This window comes from Staurois parvus, unplaced genomic scaffold (assembly GCF_062004578.1).
Source record: "Staurois parvus isolate SC_StPar_1 unplaced genomic scaffold, SC_StPar_1.0 ptg001826l, whole genome shotgun sequence".
NCBI classification, from domain to species: domain Eukaryota; kingdom Metazoa; phylum Chordata; class Amphibia; order Anura; family Ranidae; genus Staurois; species Staurois parvus.
In genome coordinates, this window is record NW_028319622.1 from 14,949 (window position 1) to 31,767 (window position 16,819).

The window sequence follows — 16,819 nt, forward strand, 5'->3', positions numbered from 1 at the left end:
TCTCTTTTCATTCATCAGTGGAGGCGGAGCTGCGCCTGCAGAGGAAGGTAATGTCTGACCCTGTCTCGTGTCTGTGTGACCCGACCGGCCGGACGTCCATTATGAGTACAATGTGTCAGTGAGTGATGACATCATCACGATCCCACAGCCTGCTCTTCTAGTTCCTGCTGATCTGTGTCAATGTTGGTGGTAATGTTTTGTGCGTATCTGTCAGCTGCCTGCCATCACAGCGTTTTACCTCCCCCCATTGCCTGGGGAATCCCAGCCTGGGATCTGCCAGAGTGTGGATCCATCATCCTCCACTCACTGCAACTGTCACCCTGCCACTGCCAGCCAGAGATACAGTTCGTCCGTGAACTGATTTTGTCTTTAATATTGGTGTTGGTGGCATCTTATGGAACTTATTTTTGCAAATTAAAAGAGATTTAGCAGTTTCATGTTTTTTGCTTTTTTTGGGGGGGGGCACAAGTAGCTAGTCTTGCCTAGGGTGCAAAATAGTCTAGCACCAATCAGCTTCTAACTTCAGCTCTGGCAATAAAATCTGGAAGCTGATGGTATTTGCAACCAGCCCAGAGGATTATGGCTGCACCAATGCCTCAGACCACGCCATCAACACAGGGCACACTCCGCCTATCTGGGAGCAATACGGCCACATACCCCTGACTCTCTGCCAAGAGGTTAAAGTCTTAATCCATAGCACGTTACAGAGTGGGGTCATCTGGGAACGCTGCCCCAGTTGTACTGGTGAGAAAAAAAATGGAAGTCCATGGTTTTGTGGGTACTATCACAAGGTAAACTCTTGTACCCACCAAGATGCCTACCCGCTGCCCCAGTCCTTCATGGCTCTGGGACGGGCCAAATTTCTCTCGACCCTTGACTTGGTGAGCTGGTTACTGGTACGGGAGGAAGCTCAGGAAAAAACTGCCTTCATTAACCCCTGGGTGTGTTTAAATTTAACCGCATGCCTGTCAGGAATGGACTCGCCAATGGTGGTTGGACTCACCTGCCTTGTGGGCTGCAGTACCAAGGCTGGCCAGCGGGTGCTCTCAGCAGCCAGAATCTCACTCCTGCAATCAGGCCATCACCTGAGGCTGATTGCAGGAGGTGTATTTAAGCAGGACCAGGCCTGTGATCAGCGCCTTGGTGTATGTTTCCCATGAGCCCCTGTACCTGCATCCTGTCTGCTTCCTGCCTGATCCTGCTTTGATCCTGACTCTGAACCTGACTCTGAACGAACTCCGCCTGTCCTGACCTCGGCTATTCCTGACCACTCTTCCGCTCGCTACTGGTACCCTGTTTGCCTGTTAGCTACCGACCCGACCCGCCTGACTACGCTGTGCTCCATATATATATATATATATATATATATCAGTTTAGGTTTGGGTTTGTTTCACCTTGTTGTATGTATTTGTGTTAGTTTTGGGTTTGGTTTGTTGCACTGCGTTTATGTTTGTGTTGTCCTTAATAAATTATCTTGTTTACACACTATACCTGAAGTCTGTGTTTCCCTGTATCGGTCCACACACCTCTGGTCATTCCCGGAGCCCTGACAATGCCGTTCAGGTTGAGCAATGCTCCCAGCACAATCCAACAGCTAATGCAGGGATGCCTAGGAGACTTCAATTTTGAGACTGTGTTAGTCTATCGTGATGATATTATCATCTTCTCCATGTCTGTTGAAGATCAAATACAGCCCCTGGACAAGGATCATACCTGTGGGATCACCGTGGAAGCAGAGAGTCGCTGTAGTATTTGCTGCTATTATGATGGTCTTCTAAATCCTGTGCCAAGAGGCTGCCCTGCTGCATGGTAACCACAGAAGGTCAATCACTTGGCATGACCATGATTTAGAGAACACCTTGCATTTTTTTTCAATTATTGCAATGCATCCTCTGATTGGATGAGGTGGAGATTGTGGTATCACCGCCCTAGCTCTCCACCTTGTCCAGTGAGAGAAAGCTTTGCATTCATTGAGAAAAATTCTCTGAATGGCGGCTGTGCTGAGTGAGCGCCCCCTGTGATTGCTATGCTACGTGATTCCTATGACAATAAGAAACAAAAATCTGCACACAATCAAACCGCCCGGCAATAGAAGTATAAAAAAATGGCTTCAGCTAGTCTTCTTCCATGCCAAGCCACGCCCCTTCTGACGTGTTTTAACCTCCCACAGGCTTAGTCACAGAGGCCTATATGGGAGAATACGCGTGACATGGGAGGAGACTAGCTGAAGCTAGTTTTGATACTTCTGTAGCACTAACCCCTTAATAGTTGTAATAGTTTTGGGTACCCCTATAGTCCTGCACAGCCAGGCAACATGCGTTTTCCATTTAGATTTGCATCCAGGAGGCAGTAACCAGTTCTTGAGTTTTGTTTTGAAGTATTGTTAGGGGATATGAGCTGGGATAGGGTAAGGGGTGTGCGAGATGCCCAATGGAACTGTGAAACCAGGGACAACTTCCTAGAACTATATACAAGTTTTTTTACAGCAAAATCTTCTTCTTAAAGAGCTAGCCATCGTCTCCGGTTGTACCATCCCAGGTTCTCCTAATCCAGTCAATGTGGGTGAATCCCTGAGCAGGAGATCCAGCACCTGCTACTTTAAAGTAAGACAGTCCAGGGTAGTCGCTAATCTGATTTCCCACCAGGGTGCTTCTTACCCTATCCGGCCCAGGGGGTGCAGGTTTACTCACTTAGTCCTGTGTTACTGGTGGGTTGGTGGCCGCTACCAGGCCTTCTAGCTGGGCCACTGCTTCACGTCTTCACAGGTGGTCCTCTCTCTGAAGTGCCAAGCTTTCCTCCTTCAAGGCTTCCTGCCTGGAGGTGAGCCCCTCTCCCATCTGGGTCCCCTCCCAGGCTCCTGCTCTCCGACCTCACTTCTTCATCTTCCACTTGAACTCTCCTCCAACACTCCTGCTGCTGAGCAGGCTTTGTTACTCTTAAAGACTGTCCTGGCCCCTTGCCAAGCCTCCTGTTGGGGCTTGGCCAGTATCCTCTAAGAGCACAAACCAGTCACTCCTCACCCCACTGCTTCTAGATCTTTCTCCAAAGTTCTAGAGCAGGCGGAAAACCTAGACAGCTGGTCTGCAGAGCCACACAGCTCTTACCTAAATTTAAACCACCTGGCTATTACACCCAATTAGTGCTAGAGCTCCCCGTAGTGGAGTAGGAGGGTGCTACAATTCCATCATCCTCTCAGAGCACAAACCACTCCTCACCCCACTGCTTTTAGATATTTCTCTAAAGTTCTAGAGCAGGGGGAAATCCCAGACAGCTGGTCTGCAGAACCACTCAGCTCTTAACTAAATTTGACCCACCTGGCTATTACACCCAATTAGAGCTAAAGCTCCCTGTAGCGGACTAGGAGGGTGCTACAATTCTATCATCCTCTAAGAGCTCAAACCACTCCTCACCCCACTGCTTCTAGATCTTTCTCCAAAGTTCTAGAGCAGAGGGAAATCCCAGACAGCTGGTCTGCAGAACCACTCAGCTATGACCTAAATTTGAGCCACCTGGCTATTACAACCAATTAGATCTAAAGCTCCCCGTAGCTGACAAGGAGGGTGCTACAATTCTATCATCCTCTAAGAGCACAAACCACTCCTCACCCCGCTGCTTCTAGATCTTTCTCCAAAGCTCTAGAGCAGGGGGAAATTCCAGACAGCTGGTCTGCAGAACCACTTAGCTCTTACCTAAATTTGACCCACCTGGCTATTACACCCACAGGGGCGGACTGACCATTTGGAAACTCGGGCACTGCCCAAGGGCCCAGGGTCAGTAGGGGGCCCCATAAGATGCCCATGGTACCTTTTTCATAGGCATTTTTGAGTTTGGGCAAGGACACAGGGGCCCCATGATCCCCTATTGCCCGGGGGCCCCATGAGTTGTCAGTCCGCCCCTGTACACCCAATTAGATCTAGAGCTTCCCGTAGCTGACTAGGAGGGTGCTACAATTCTGTCACCGGGCGCATTGATTGTTTGTCTTTAAACTGCGACATATCGAGAACATATTCATGCAGACTTTCAAAGTTCCCAAAAGGTCTGCTTTAGGATTGGCCAGTCTTTATAACAGCTTTTTCGTGTTCGGCTGAAGCGACTCCACCGCAATTTGTAAAACTTTATTAAAATGACTGATGAATACCTTTCAGTTTATGCAAAAGAATGACAAAAGCTTCTTTGAGCGAGGAATTAAAGGGAAGACAATAGGAACGAATTCACAGCACAGATCAGTCATCGTCGACACGAGACATACAAGTATTTATTTGTAACAGCTCATGATGGAATTACAAAAGGTAATCATGTCTAAATGTCATTCTGCCAGCGCAAATACTTGTCAGGAGTTCCAGCCTTGTCACCATCAGTCTCCCGCCTCAATCGGCTGGCAAGAAGCAACAATGGCTTTGCCTAATGGTTCTTAGAAACGGGAATGAGGGAGTGATGTGGACTATTGATTTAATGCAATGGACTGACTCCTTCCTGGGATTAGATGCGGCAGTGTTACACTCAACTATTGTGAGTTAATCTGACAGGCGGAATTGCTACCTTTAACAGACAGCTGAGGGATGTACTGCATTTTGCATTGTATCCCTTCATAAAGTCAAGTAATGGTTCTGCTAAAAATAGACGGGCAGGAGCCATGGACGAGCCGAGAAGTGCCTCCGTCTTCTTGAGATTTTGCACAAAAATTATTTTTCTTTTCTTTTTTTAACCACAACTGCCCTTCAAATTTTGCCATTTATGGAGGGATTTGTGCCATATTGTATTTTTATACCTAAATTCAGATTTTTTTAGTCCTGATCAGGGGCGCACTGACAACTCATGGGGCCCTCGGGCAATAGGGGATCATGGGGCCCCTGTTTCCTTGCCCACACTCAAACCACACCCAAAAAAGCCTATGAAATGTACCAGGGGCATCTCATGGGGCCCCCTACTGACCCCGGGCCCTCGGGCAGTGCCCGATTACCCGACTGGTCAGCCTGCCCCTGGTCCTGATATATCACTTCTTTTGCAGGTATTGCTATGTAAAACATTAAAAATAAGTGCCTAGGCGGGCATGGCTTGGGTGGCCTGAGGTGCAGACGCTTGGTGTTAGCTCTCCTATCCTGGCCTACATTTTCCAGCTCATTCTGGCACCTCCACCCCATGGATATGGGGAAGCCAAAGAAGCCCAGGGACCCCAAGGCCCCTGTCAACAAGTCCTGCTACTCCTCTGCACCCCTGACGTACAGGTACTTACTAGGTGGTATCAAAAAGTTTGGAGACAAATTTTGTAGCACAAGGCTGCATACACAATCACAGGGAGCACCGATAAGTCAGTGTGCCAAACGACATCGTCCTGTGTACATCGGGAGCTGTGCAAATGGTGCTATTCTGACCACGTGCGTTACCACGCCTGCTATTTCATCATGAACAGCAAGTTGGAACAAAGAGCAAACGTGAAATTCTACGTGAAATCTGCCACAGAGACGTTTGACATGATTCGGCAAGTTTGGCAATGCTGCAATTAGTCGTTTGAGGTGTTCTGAGTGGCACGCTTGCTTCAAAAGCGGAAGAACATGACTGGAAAATGACGAGAGATCAGGAAGACCTTCAACGAGCTCAACCCCTCAAAAATGACTAAATGTCAAAACCATTCTGCAACTTGTGCACGATGATTGTTGGAGAACAATCCACCACATTACTGCCATTGCCGGTGTGTCATATGGAACAGTCCAGGCAACCCTCATGTGTGATTTGAACATGCGCGTGTTGCTGCCAAGTTTGTCCCAAGGCTGGAATGATCTCACTTCTGTACCCACCTTATCCGCCAGATTTGGCTCCTGCTGACTTCACCCTCTTCCCGAAGATGAGGATCCAGCTCAAAGGCTTTGACAACATTGCGGAGATCCAGAGCGAATAGCAGGATAGACTTCCAGGACACATTCCAGAAGCGGCAGGAACATTGGGAGCGCTGTATTGCTGTGCAACGGGACTGTTTTGAAGGTGATAGTGTGTAAATGTAGATAAATAAAGTACTTTATTGTGAACAGAGCTTATCTTGAAACTTTTAGATCCTACCTCATATATAGTGCTGACAATTTACGAAGCACTTCACCAGGGGCGGACTGACAACTCATGGGGCCCCCGGGCAATAGGGGATCATGGGGCCCCCGTGTCCTTGCCCAAACTCAAAAAAGCCACCAGGGGCATCTCATGGGGCCCCCTACTGACCCCGGGCCCTTGGGTAGTGCCTGAGTTTCCAAATGGTCAGTCTGCCCCTGCACTTCACTAAATAATGTACATTCACATCAGTCCCTAACCCTCAAAGACCTTACAATCTAAGGTCCTTAACTCACATTCATACATACTAGGGCCAACCTACCAGTACGTCTTTGGAGTGTGGGAGGAAACCCACCCAGGCACAGGGAGAATATGCTAACTCAAGGCAGGTGGGGCCATGGTTGGGATTTGAACTGATGACTCTAGTGCTGCAGGGGAGAAGTGCTAACCTCTTAGCCACTGTGCTGCTCATGACTGAATCCTTCAGCCACAGAGGAGCTGTGGATCAACATGCTTCCAAGATAGCTCCGGCTTCCTCTGTAGTGGCTCTCTCCCCATCAGCGGCTTCTCCTGGTAGCTGCTCGCAAAGTTACAGTTCAGACAGTGCTCTGTCCTTGGCTCACCCCGCTGCCTCCTCTGCATGTCTCCCTGTTACAGCTCCTACATCCCCTGGAGCACATCTCATGGAGAGCCTTCTCATCCATTCCCCATGTGCCTTGTACAGCTGCCTCCTACAGCTACAACTCAGGTAACCCAGTCCTCTCCTCAGTGGGAGACAATTCCATTTGAATAGGTCCCCCAGCAGTCCCTCCCTCAGCACTTCTGAACATTCAGGAGGGGAAACCCCCTAACCATTCAGACACCCTCACTGCTCCACCCAGCCATCATGGGGCTCATTCTAACACTGACCACCAGCATGTCTCCTCCAAATCCAAGATATCACATTCTGCCCCCCCCCCCCCCCCCCGAGTCACCATGCACAGGGACGTGGTCATACGGCGCTGGACTCTGACATGCAGGGCTGCTGTTAGAAGCCACAGGACCCCATATAGCCAACCTGACAGCTCCCCCCCACGCAAAACAAAAACATTTTACTATACTTCAGGTATGAATGAACACAGTGAATGATTAATATTGCTCACTTATTGTGTTTATTTAGGAAAGGAGGGGTGGGTAATTGTGACATATTTACCAGACTCTTCCTCTACTCTTTATCCTGAAAGATCCTATTGTGCGGTTGCAGCTTCCAGCAGGAAGGAGAGGAGGAAACCTGGCAGCACTGTGGGGGCCACACAGGGGAGCCTGGGCGGTGGGGGGGGCAATTACTATTATTACAGGTACTTATATAGCACCATCAATTTACGCAGCGCTTTACATATATATTGTACATTCACATCAGTCCCTAACCCTCAAGGGGCGTACAATCTAAGGTCCCTAACTCACATTCATACATACACATACTAGGGCCAATTTAGACAGGAGCCAATTCACCTACCAGCATCTAGTATAAGAGGAATCCCACACAAGTACAGGGAGAACATGCAAACTCCAGGCAGGTGGTGCCGTGGTTGGGATTCAAACCGATGACCCGAGTACTGCCAGGCAGAAGTGCTAACCATTTAGCCACTGTGCTGCCCTGATATCCTAGAACCGATTCCCTGTATGGCTCTCTCTGCAGCAGCTGAAAGACAGCAGGAGGGAGTAGGGGCGGACTGACCATTGGGAAACTCGGGCACTGCCCAAGGGCCCAGGGTCAGTAGGGGGCCCCACGAGATGCCCCTGGTACTTTTTTCATAGGCTTTTTTGAGTTTGGGCAAGGACACAGGGGCCCCATGATCTCCTATTGCCCGGGGGCCCCATGAGTTGTCAGTCCGCCCCTGGGAGGGAGAACAGAAGCAGCCAGCTTTCAGCTGCTGAAGAGAAAGCTATACAGGGGATCGGTTCCAGTAATTGCCCCCCGCCCTCACTGCTCCCATCGCCCTTCCTACCCACATATGATCCACCAAGCTGCTTGGGCCCCTCTGCTGTCCTGGGCCCCATACACGAGGACTGATGGTGCCCTCTTATCCACAACCCTGCCGACATGGACCCGGATGCCTATACCACTTAGTGAGATTACGTGTCTGCCTAAGAAACAAGATTTCCACTGTCCTTTCCCTTCCTTTTATTTCCTAGTTGTGTGCTCGTTTGATATTTTATATTTATATTTTGGCCTCCATCATATCCCTTTTATTTTTTGTTGCTTGAGACTACAGTAGGTTTATAAAATTAAAATAAATATATATTTTCATTGAGAATGAGCTCTTTAAGGGTTGGGTGAGACCGCCAAGGTTGTTAATGAGGGGTACCGGTCTCAGGTCGTTCCTACAGTGGGATGGTGTTGTCACCCGGGCAGAGAGCGTCAGTGCTCATCCCCTACACAAGTGTGTTCCCTCATCCTCGCTGATTTGATAAATAATACGAGTTGCTCTTAGCATGGTATAATTATAATTAGCACAATTCTCCAGTGGGTGCTTGTCCTGATTACACAATCACACATTCACACTTCCTCTCACAAACGGTTTTCTGTGTCTTTATTGTAACTCTTTCCGCGCTTCTACAGAACTAGAATCGCAGCGGAGTGGACCTGTGTTACAGCCGTTTTTAGGGGGTATTATAGCAGGCCAAGATGACGTGGTGACAGTAGACATATCTGGACTCTGGCAGGGCTGCGGTTAGAAACCACGGGGCCCCGTACAGCCAACCCGATAGGGCCCCCCCCCAATAAAACACAGTTTACTATGCTTCAGTTGTGAATGAACACAGTGAGTGATTGATACCAATCACTCAATGTGCTCATTCAGGAAAGGAAAGGGCTGGTAAATGTGACCTTCCCTCACTCTCCATCCTGAAGGATCCCATTGTGTTCTTGCAGCTGCCGGTGTAAAGGAGAGGTGAGAAGCTGGCAGCACTGTGGGGGTGGGGGCACGGGATGTAGGGATTGGTTCCAGCAACTGCCCTTGCCCCCTGCCATGCCAATCACCCTCCCTGCTCACATCCAGCTTACCCGGTCATGTGTTACAACTTTTTTTTGGGGGGATTATAGTGGTCCAAGGTGACATTAGACCAGGGGCGGACTGATATTGTGAGCTCGAAAGAGCAGGGCCCTTGACCCCCTCATGTTTTGTTTTGTTACTGTATTGTCTCATGTTCTGTCCCCCCACTACAATGTACAGCGCTGAGCAAACCTTTTAGCGCTATATAAATACTGAATAATAATAATAATAATAATGGGGCCCCCGGGCAATAGGGGATCATGGGGCCCCTGTGTCCTTGCCCAAACTCAAAAAAGCCTATGAAAAAGGTACCAGGGGCATCTCATGGGGCCCCCTACTGACCCTGAGCCCTCCGGCAGTGCCCGAGTTTCCAAATGGTCAGTCCGCCTTTGCATTAGACATATCTGGACTCTGGCAGGGCTGCAGTTAGAAACCACAGGGCCCCGTACAGCCAACCTGATAGGCCCCCCCAATAAAACACAGTTTACTATGCTTCAGTTATGAATGAATACAGTGAGTGATCGGTACCGATCACTCATTGTGCTCACTCAGGAAAGGAAGGGGCTGGTAAATGTGACCTTACCCCACTCTCCATCCTGAAGGATCCCATTGTGTTCTTGCAGCTGCCGGTGTAAAGGAAAGGAGGGAAGCCGACAGAACTTTGAGGGTGGGGACACGGGATGTACTGATTGGTTCCAGTAACTGCCCTTCCCCCCCGCCATGCCAATCACCCTCCCTGCTAACATCCAACTTACCCGGTCATGTGTTAAAGCTGTTTTTTGGGGGGATTATAGCGGACCAAGATGATGTGGTGACATTAGACATATCTGGACTCTGGCAGGGCTGCTGTTATAAACCATGGGGCCCCATACAGCCAACCTGACAGGGCCCCCCCAATAAAACACAGTTTACTATGCTTCAGTTATGAATGAACACAGTGTGTGATTGTTACCAATCACTCATTGTGCTCATTCAGGAAAGGAAGGGGCTGGTAAATGTAACCTTCCCCACTCTCCATCCTGAAGGATCCCATTGTGTTCTTGCAGCTGCCGGTGTAAAGGAGAGGAGAGGAGTTTTTTGTGTGTGTACTGAGATCAGCTTAACTTGGATCCTTTATCACGACAACGCACAGACTCACAGTGCTTTGGCTTTCAGAGAGTTTTTGGCTGAAAAACACATCATGGTGCTTGCCCATCCACCCTACAGCCCCAGCTTGGCTCCTTGCAGCTTTTTCATGTTCCTAAAGATGAGGAAGGGTTTGAAAGAACACCATTCTGGTAGTGTGTATAACGTCCAAAGAGCTACTACGCAGACTCTGAACGACATCCCACTTGAAGACTTTCAGGAATGCTATGAAGAATGGAAAAATCGTTGGGAGCGTTGTGTACACTCTCAGGGTGCATACTTTGAAGGAGACAATGTTCAATTGTAAAATGTTTCACTTAAAGAATTTTTAAAATATCATTCTCATTACTTTCTGTTCTGTGTTCCTCCGCACCCAGCTCACAAGGTCATTGAGTGCGCCACGGGACTTTCTTTTTAGCTTTGGTTTAATCTCTTATGACAGTGGTCTCCAAATTGTGACCCTGGGGGCCGAATGTGGCCCTTTGCTTGGCCTTATCCAGCCCTTGCAGAACTATTCCTCCCAATGATACGAGACACTATTCTGCCAACTGACTGCAACAACGGGGCACCATTTCTCCCATTGATGCTAACAATGGGGCACTATTCTTCCCAATGATACCAATGATGGGGCACTATTCTTCCCAATGATATCAGCAATGGGGCACTATTCTTCCCAATGATATCAGCGATGGGGCACTATTCTTCCCAATGATACCAACGATGGAGCACTATTCTTCCCAATGATATCAGCAATGGGAAGCTATTCTTCCCAATGATACCAACGATGGAGCACTATTCTTCCAAATGATACCAACAATGGGAAGCTATTCTTCCCAATGATACCAACGATGGGGCACTATTCTTCCCAATGATATCAGCAATGGGGCACTATTCTTCCCAATGATACCAACGATGGGGCGCTATTCTTTCCAATGATACCAATGATGGGGCACTATTCTTCCCAATGATGCCAATGATGGGGCACTATTCTTCCCAATGATACCAACGATGGGACACTATGCTTTTCAATGATACCAATGATTGGGCACTATTCTTCCCAATGATATTAGCAATGGGCCACTATTCTTTCCAATAATGCAAATGATGGGACACTCTTCTGCCCAATGATATCAGCGATGGGGCACTATTCTTTCCAATGATACCAAGGATTGGGCACTATTCTTCCCAATGATACCAAAGATGGGGAGCTATTCCTCCCAATGATACCAACGATGGGCAGCTATTCTTCCCAATGATACCAACGATGGGGCACTATTCTTCCCAATGATATCAGCAATGGGGTACTATTCTTCCCAATGATACCAACGATGAGGCGCTATTCTTCCCAATGATAGGGCACTATTCATTCCAATGATACAAATGATGGGGCGTTATTCTTCCCAACTATACTAACGATGGGGCACTATTCTTCCCAATGATAGAAATGATGGGGCACTATTCTTTCCAATGATAGAAACGATGGGGTACTATTCTTTCCAATGATAGAAATGATGGGGCACTATTCTTCCCAATGATACAAATGATGGTGTGCTATTCTTCCCAACGATACCATTGATGGGGCACTATTCCTCTTTATAATACCAAATGAGGTGATGTTTTCTGCCACTTTCCAATTCCAAATTTCCAATCTTCCTGGCCACAGTCTGGCCCCACTAAAGTCTGAAGGACAATAAACTGTGTTTAGAAAGTCTGGAGACCCCTGTCTGATGATGATAAATTCCCTTCTACAGGAACACTGACAGCAGTAAAAACCAGAGAAAAGTTCTAACTTTTCCCTCTGCAGCTGAAGCTACAAAAACAAGACATTTTGGCTGGAGTTAGGTTTCTGAAATGAAATACTAACAAGTTAATTTTCTAAAGAAGAAAAGGAAATTCACTTCTCACCTGACATACGCTGCACCTGCACTGGCAGCCTGGCCTTCTCTGCTCTACTTGACTAACGATTTCTGGTTGTGCGCTCGCTGGTACACCGCTCTTTCTGTTGATGGTCTGTCTCTGACCTGCCTCTGCCATAAACTCCGGTGCCAGGAACCCAGAAGATGGAAATAACGAGGCTTTCCATGACCGAGATAAAAATCAAAGCACAATAGATGACGGTTGGCAGCAGAAATTTAGATATAAAAATGGCAGCACGAACTGTCCTCTGGCCTCTGTTCTAGTTTCATAAAAAGCTCCCGCAAGTTCTGCTTCTGCTTAAAGGACCAGTAAAGTGAACCTTTCCCAAGAGAAATAAGGAGGCTGACATTGCTGACTTTTACATTTTCATATACGGCACGCCTGGCTGTCATGCTGACCCTAAGGCTTCAATATGTTGAGCCACTTATCCAGAACAAGTTTGCAGAGAAAGGCTTCTGACCTTAAAGTGGTTGTAAACCTCAAACATGAACTATGAACAAAGCATATCCCCCTATAATGTGTACTTGTCTCAGTCCAGAACACTAAGTGTCATTTCTGTTTGCTGCCTCCTTCCTCTACTACCAGCATGAATAATTTCTGACAGGTTTTCCTGACACCAAGAAAAAAAAGTTGGCAGGGGGATCTCCAGCACACAGCCTGAGATTAACAACTGCTGTGAGCTCCTGTGAGCTGTGCAAAGGGGTGTGGTGGGTCTCTTCCCTCCAATCAGCTCTCAGAACTCTCTTCACTGAGCTCTGCAGTGTGTAATTTCAGCTCCCCACCCCCTGTTTCTGACAGCTCAGACAAGCTGTGTAAGTTCTGGACTTTGAATGGCTGCAGAGCAGAGAGGATCGCAGATAAAACAGTACAACTTAGGTAGGAGGGTTTGTTTAATATCGTTGTATCATCTGAGGCCGGTCACTTCCATGGGTGTATGCTTACACTATTTTTCTTTTAATAAATGTTGTTTATTCACTTGCAGTGTGCCTTTGAACTTGCTAGAATACAAATACTTACCATCGTCCCCTCCAACCTCACATGTCATTACCCTCTCTTCTTTTTGGGAGGGTCCGATTATTACTATACTGGCCCAACTCCCCTGCACCTCCCTTCCCCTCCCTACATACTAGGGATGGAAGGAATGCAGGGGAATACTATAGCGTGTCACTTGAGTGACAAGTCTGACTCTGCTGGGACTGCTGACATCAAATCCAAGATGGTGACCAAATATAGTGAATCTGTGTCTGTGGAGAGCAGATATAGTGAATGTGGGGTCCGGAGAGACCGGATATAGTAAATGCGGGGTCCGGGGTGAACTGATATAGTGAATGCAGGATTCGGAGAGACCGGATATAGTGAATGCGGAGTCCGGAGAGACCGGAAATAGTGAATGCGGGGTCCGGGGAGAGCGGATATAGTGAATGCGGGGTCCGGGGAGAGTGGATATAGTGAATGCAGGGTCCGGGGAGAGCGGATATAGTGAATGGGGGGTCCGGGGAGAGCAGATATAGTGAATGGGGGGTCCGGGGAGAAAGGATATAGTGAATGCAGGGTTTGGGGAGAGCAGATATAGTGAATGCAGGGTCCGGGGAGAGCAGATATAGTGAATGGGGGGTCCGGGGAGAAAGGATATAGTGAATGCAGGGTTTGGGGAGAGCAGATATAGTGAATGCAGGGTCCGGGGAGACCAGATATAGTGAATGCGGGGTCCGGGGAGACCAGATATAGTGAATGCAGGGTCCAGGGACAGCGGATATAGTGAATGCGGGGTCCGGGGAGACCAGATATAGTGAATGCAGGGTCCAGGGACAGCGGATATAGTGAATGCAGGGTCCGGGGAGAGCGGATATAGTGAATGCGGGGTCCGGGGAGAGCGGATATAGTGAATGCGGGGTCCGGGGAGAGAGGATATAGTGAATGCGGGGTCCGGGGAGAGAGGATATAGTGAATGCGGGGTCCGGGGAGAGCAGATATAGTGAATGCAGGGTCCGGGGAGAGAGGATATAGTGAATGCAGGGTCCGGGGAGAGCAGATATAGTGAATGCAGGGTCCGGGGAGAGAGGATATAGTGAATGCAGGGTCCGGGGAGAGAGGATATAGTGAATGCAGGGTCCGGGGAGAGCGGATATAGTGAATGCGGGGTCTGGGGAGAGCGGATATAGTGAATGCCGGGCCTGGGGAGATCGGATATAGTGAATGCGGGGTCCGGGGAGAGCGGATATATTGAATGCGGGGTCCGGGGAGAGGGGATATAGTGAATGCGGGGTCCAGGGAGACCGGATATAGTGAATGCGGGGTCCGTGGAGAGCGGATATAGTGAATGCGGGGTCCGGGGAGAGAGGATATAGTGAATGCAGGGTACGGGGAGAGCAGATATAGTGAAAAAAAAACCTCTCTAGCAATGCACACCAAACTGAGCATGTGCAGAGTGACACCACATGATACGTCTTATCAGGAGATAAGAGGGGGACACCGGAAGAAGGGGAGGATCAGAGAAGACAGGATCAAACAGCCTTTTTACACAATGCGGAGAATTAACGCCTTAGGTTCCACAGTGAGTATAACAAGCATGCTTTACTGCATCTACACACTGATTGCACTGTTGTGTGTTTAGTAACATTTTAATTGCACATTGTAAACTATTCTAAGCATAAGAAGCTGCCTTCTTTTCCTCCTATACGTCTATATTGAAATTAAAAAATATTTAAAAAGGTTAAAAAAAAAAGAAAAAAAAGAAAATGAATCTTCCTGTAGAGTTCTACCTATAAATCTGCTGCAAAGAAAGAATTAGAAAGGTAAGCGTGTGAATGGAAACACATAACAAACATATAGCGAGGGCTTCTCAAACGTGGACCGCAAAAGTGGAAATACACTTTAAATGAGCTCCATAGGTGCTTTCAGAAATACTCATTTCCTACAATCAAAACAGCCTTCTCTGGAGATTGGCAAGACACAGATTGTGCGTTATCTGGAAGTACACAGGAGCGGGCTCCCAGGACAGGCCAATCTGTCGGTATTCTGCGCTTGCCGATAAAAGATTCATGGCTAATATCTACAGAGCTCTGTTCCAGCCTCTGCCCTAGAGAACCTCACCTGTCAGGAGTCGACTTGCAGCCTTTCCATCTGAGCGGCTGCAGCTCACCTTCCGCAGGATCTGCTCGCCCCTTCCTCGGCGTACAACTTCTTTGATTAGAATTCTTGGCTCTGTTGATTCCAGCTCCTTCGGGATCACTTCTCCTCGAGTATCTCACATTAAACGCTCGGCGCGTCATGTCTAATTCCCAGCAAGTGACATGCAATCACAAACGTGCAATCACCGTGTCATGTTAAATTTAACACAACACTGAATTTGTGGTCTGATTTGTTGGGAATTCACCCAAAACTGTGCCATGGCCTTGTTTTAACCCCTTCAAGGGAGACTTGCACGGAATTAATTTGGGGGCTCTATCTCGAGGCCAGAGTGCTATATTTATTAGGTTCAGTCGGACTGTCGGGTATACTGAGGGATATGCTTTTTTTTTTATGACGCCGCTACATTAAAGTGTTAATAATCCCCGGACCCTGCATTCACTTTATCCGCTCTCCCCGGACCCTGCATTCACTATATCCGCTCTCCCCGGACCCCGCATTCACTATATCTGCTCTCCCCAGACCCCGCATTCACTATGTCCGCTCTCCCCGGACCCTGCATTCACTATATCCGCTCTCCCCGGACCCCGCATTCACTATATCTGCTCTCCCCAGACCCCGCATTCACTATGTCCGCTCTCCCCAGACCCCGCATTCACTATGTCCGCTCTCCCCGGACCCTGCATTCACTATATCCGCTCTCCCCGGACCCCGCATTCACTATATCTGCTCTCCCCAGACCCCGCATTCACTATGTCCGCTCTCCCCGGACCCCGCATTCACTATATCCACTCTCCCCAGACCCTGCATTCACTATATCCGCTCTCCCCAGACCCCGCATTCACTATATCTGCTCTCCCCAGACCCCGCATTCACTATATCCACTCTCCCCAGACCCTGCATTCACTATATCCGCTCTCCCCAGACCCCGCATTCACTATATCCGCTCTCCCCGGATCCTGCATTCACTATATCCGCTCTCCCCGGATCCTGCATTCACTATATCCGTTCTCCCCGGACCCCGCATTCACTATATCCGCTCTCCCCGCATCCTGCATTCACTATATCCACTCTCCCTGGACCCTGCATTCACTATATCCGCTCTCCCTGGACCCCGCATTCACTATATCCACTCTCCCCAGAACCCGCATTCACCATATCCGGTCTCCTCGGACCCTGCATTCACTATATCCGCTCTCCCCGGACCCTGCATTCACTATATCCTCTCTCCCTGGACCCCGCATTCACTATATCCGGTCTCCTTGGACCCTGCATTCACTATATCTGCTCTCCCCGGACCCTGCATTCACTATATCCGCTCTCCCCGGACCCCGTATTCACTATATCCGGTCTCCTTGGACCCTGCATTCACTATATCCGCTCTCCCCGGACCCCGTATTCACTATATCCGGTCTCCTTGGACCCTGCATTCACTATATCTGCTCTCCCCGGACCTGGCATTCACTATATCCGCTCTTCCTGGACCCCGCATTCACTATATCCGCTCTCGCCAAACCCCGCATTCACTATATCCGCTATCCCCGGACCCCGCATTCACTATATCCAGTTATCCAGTC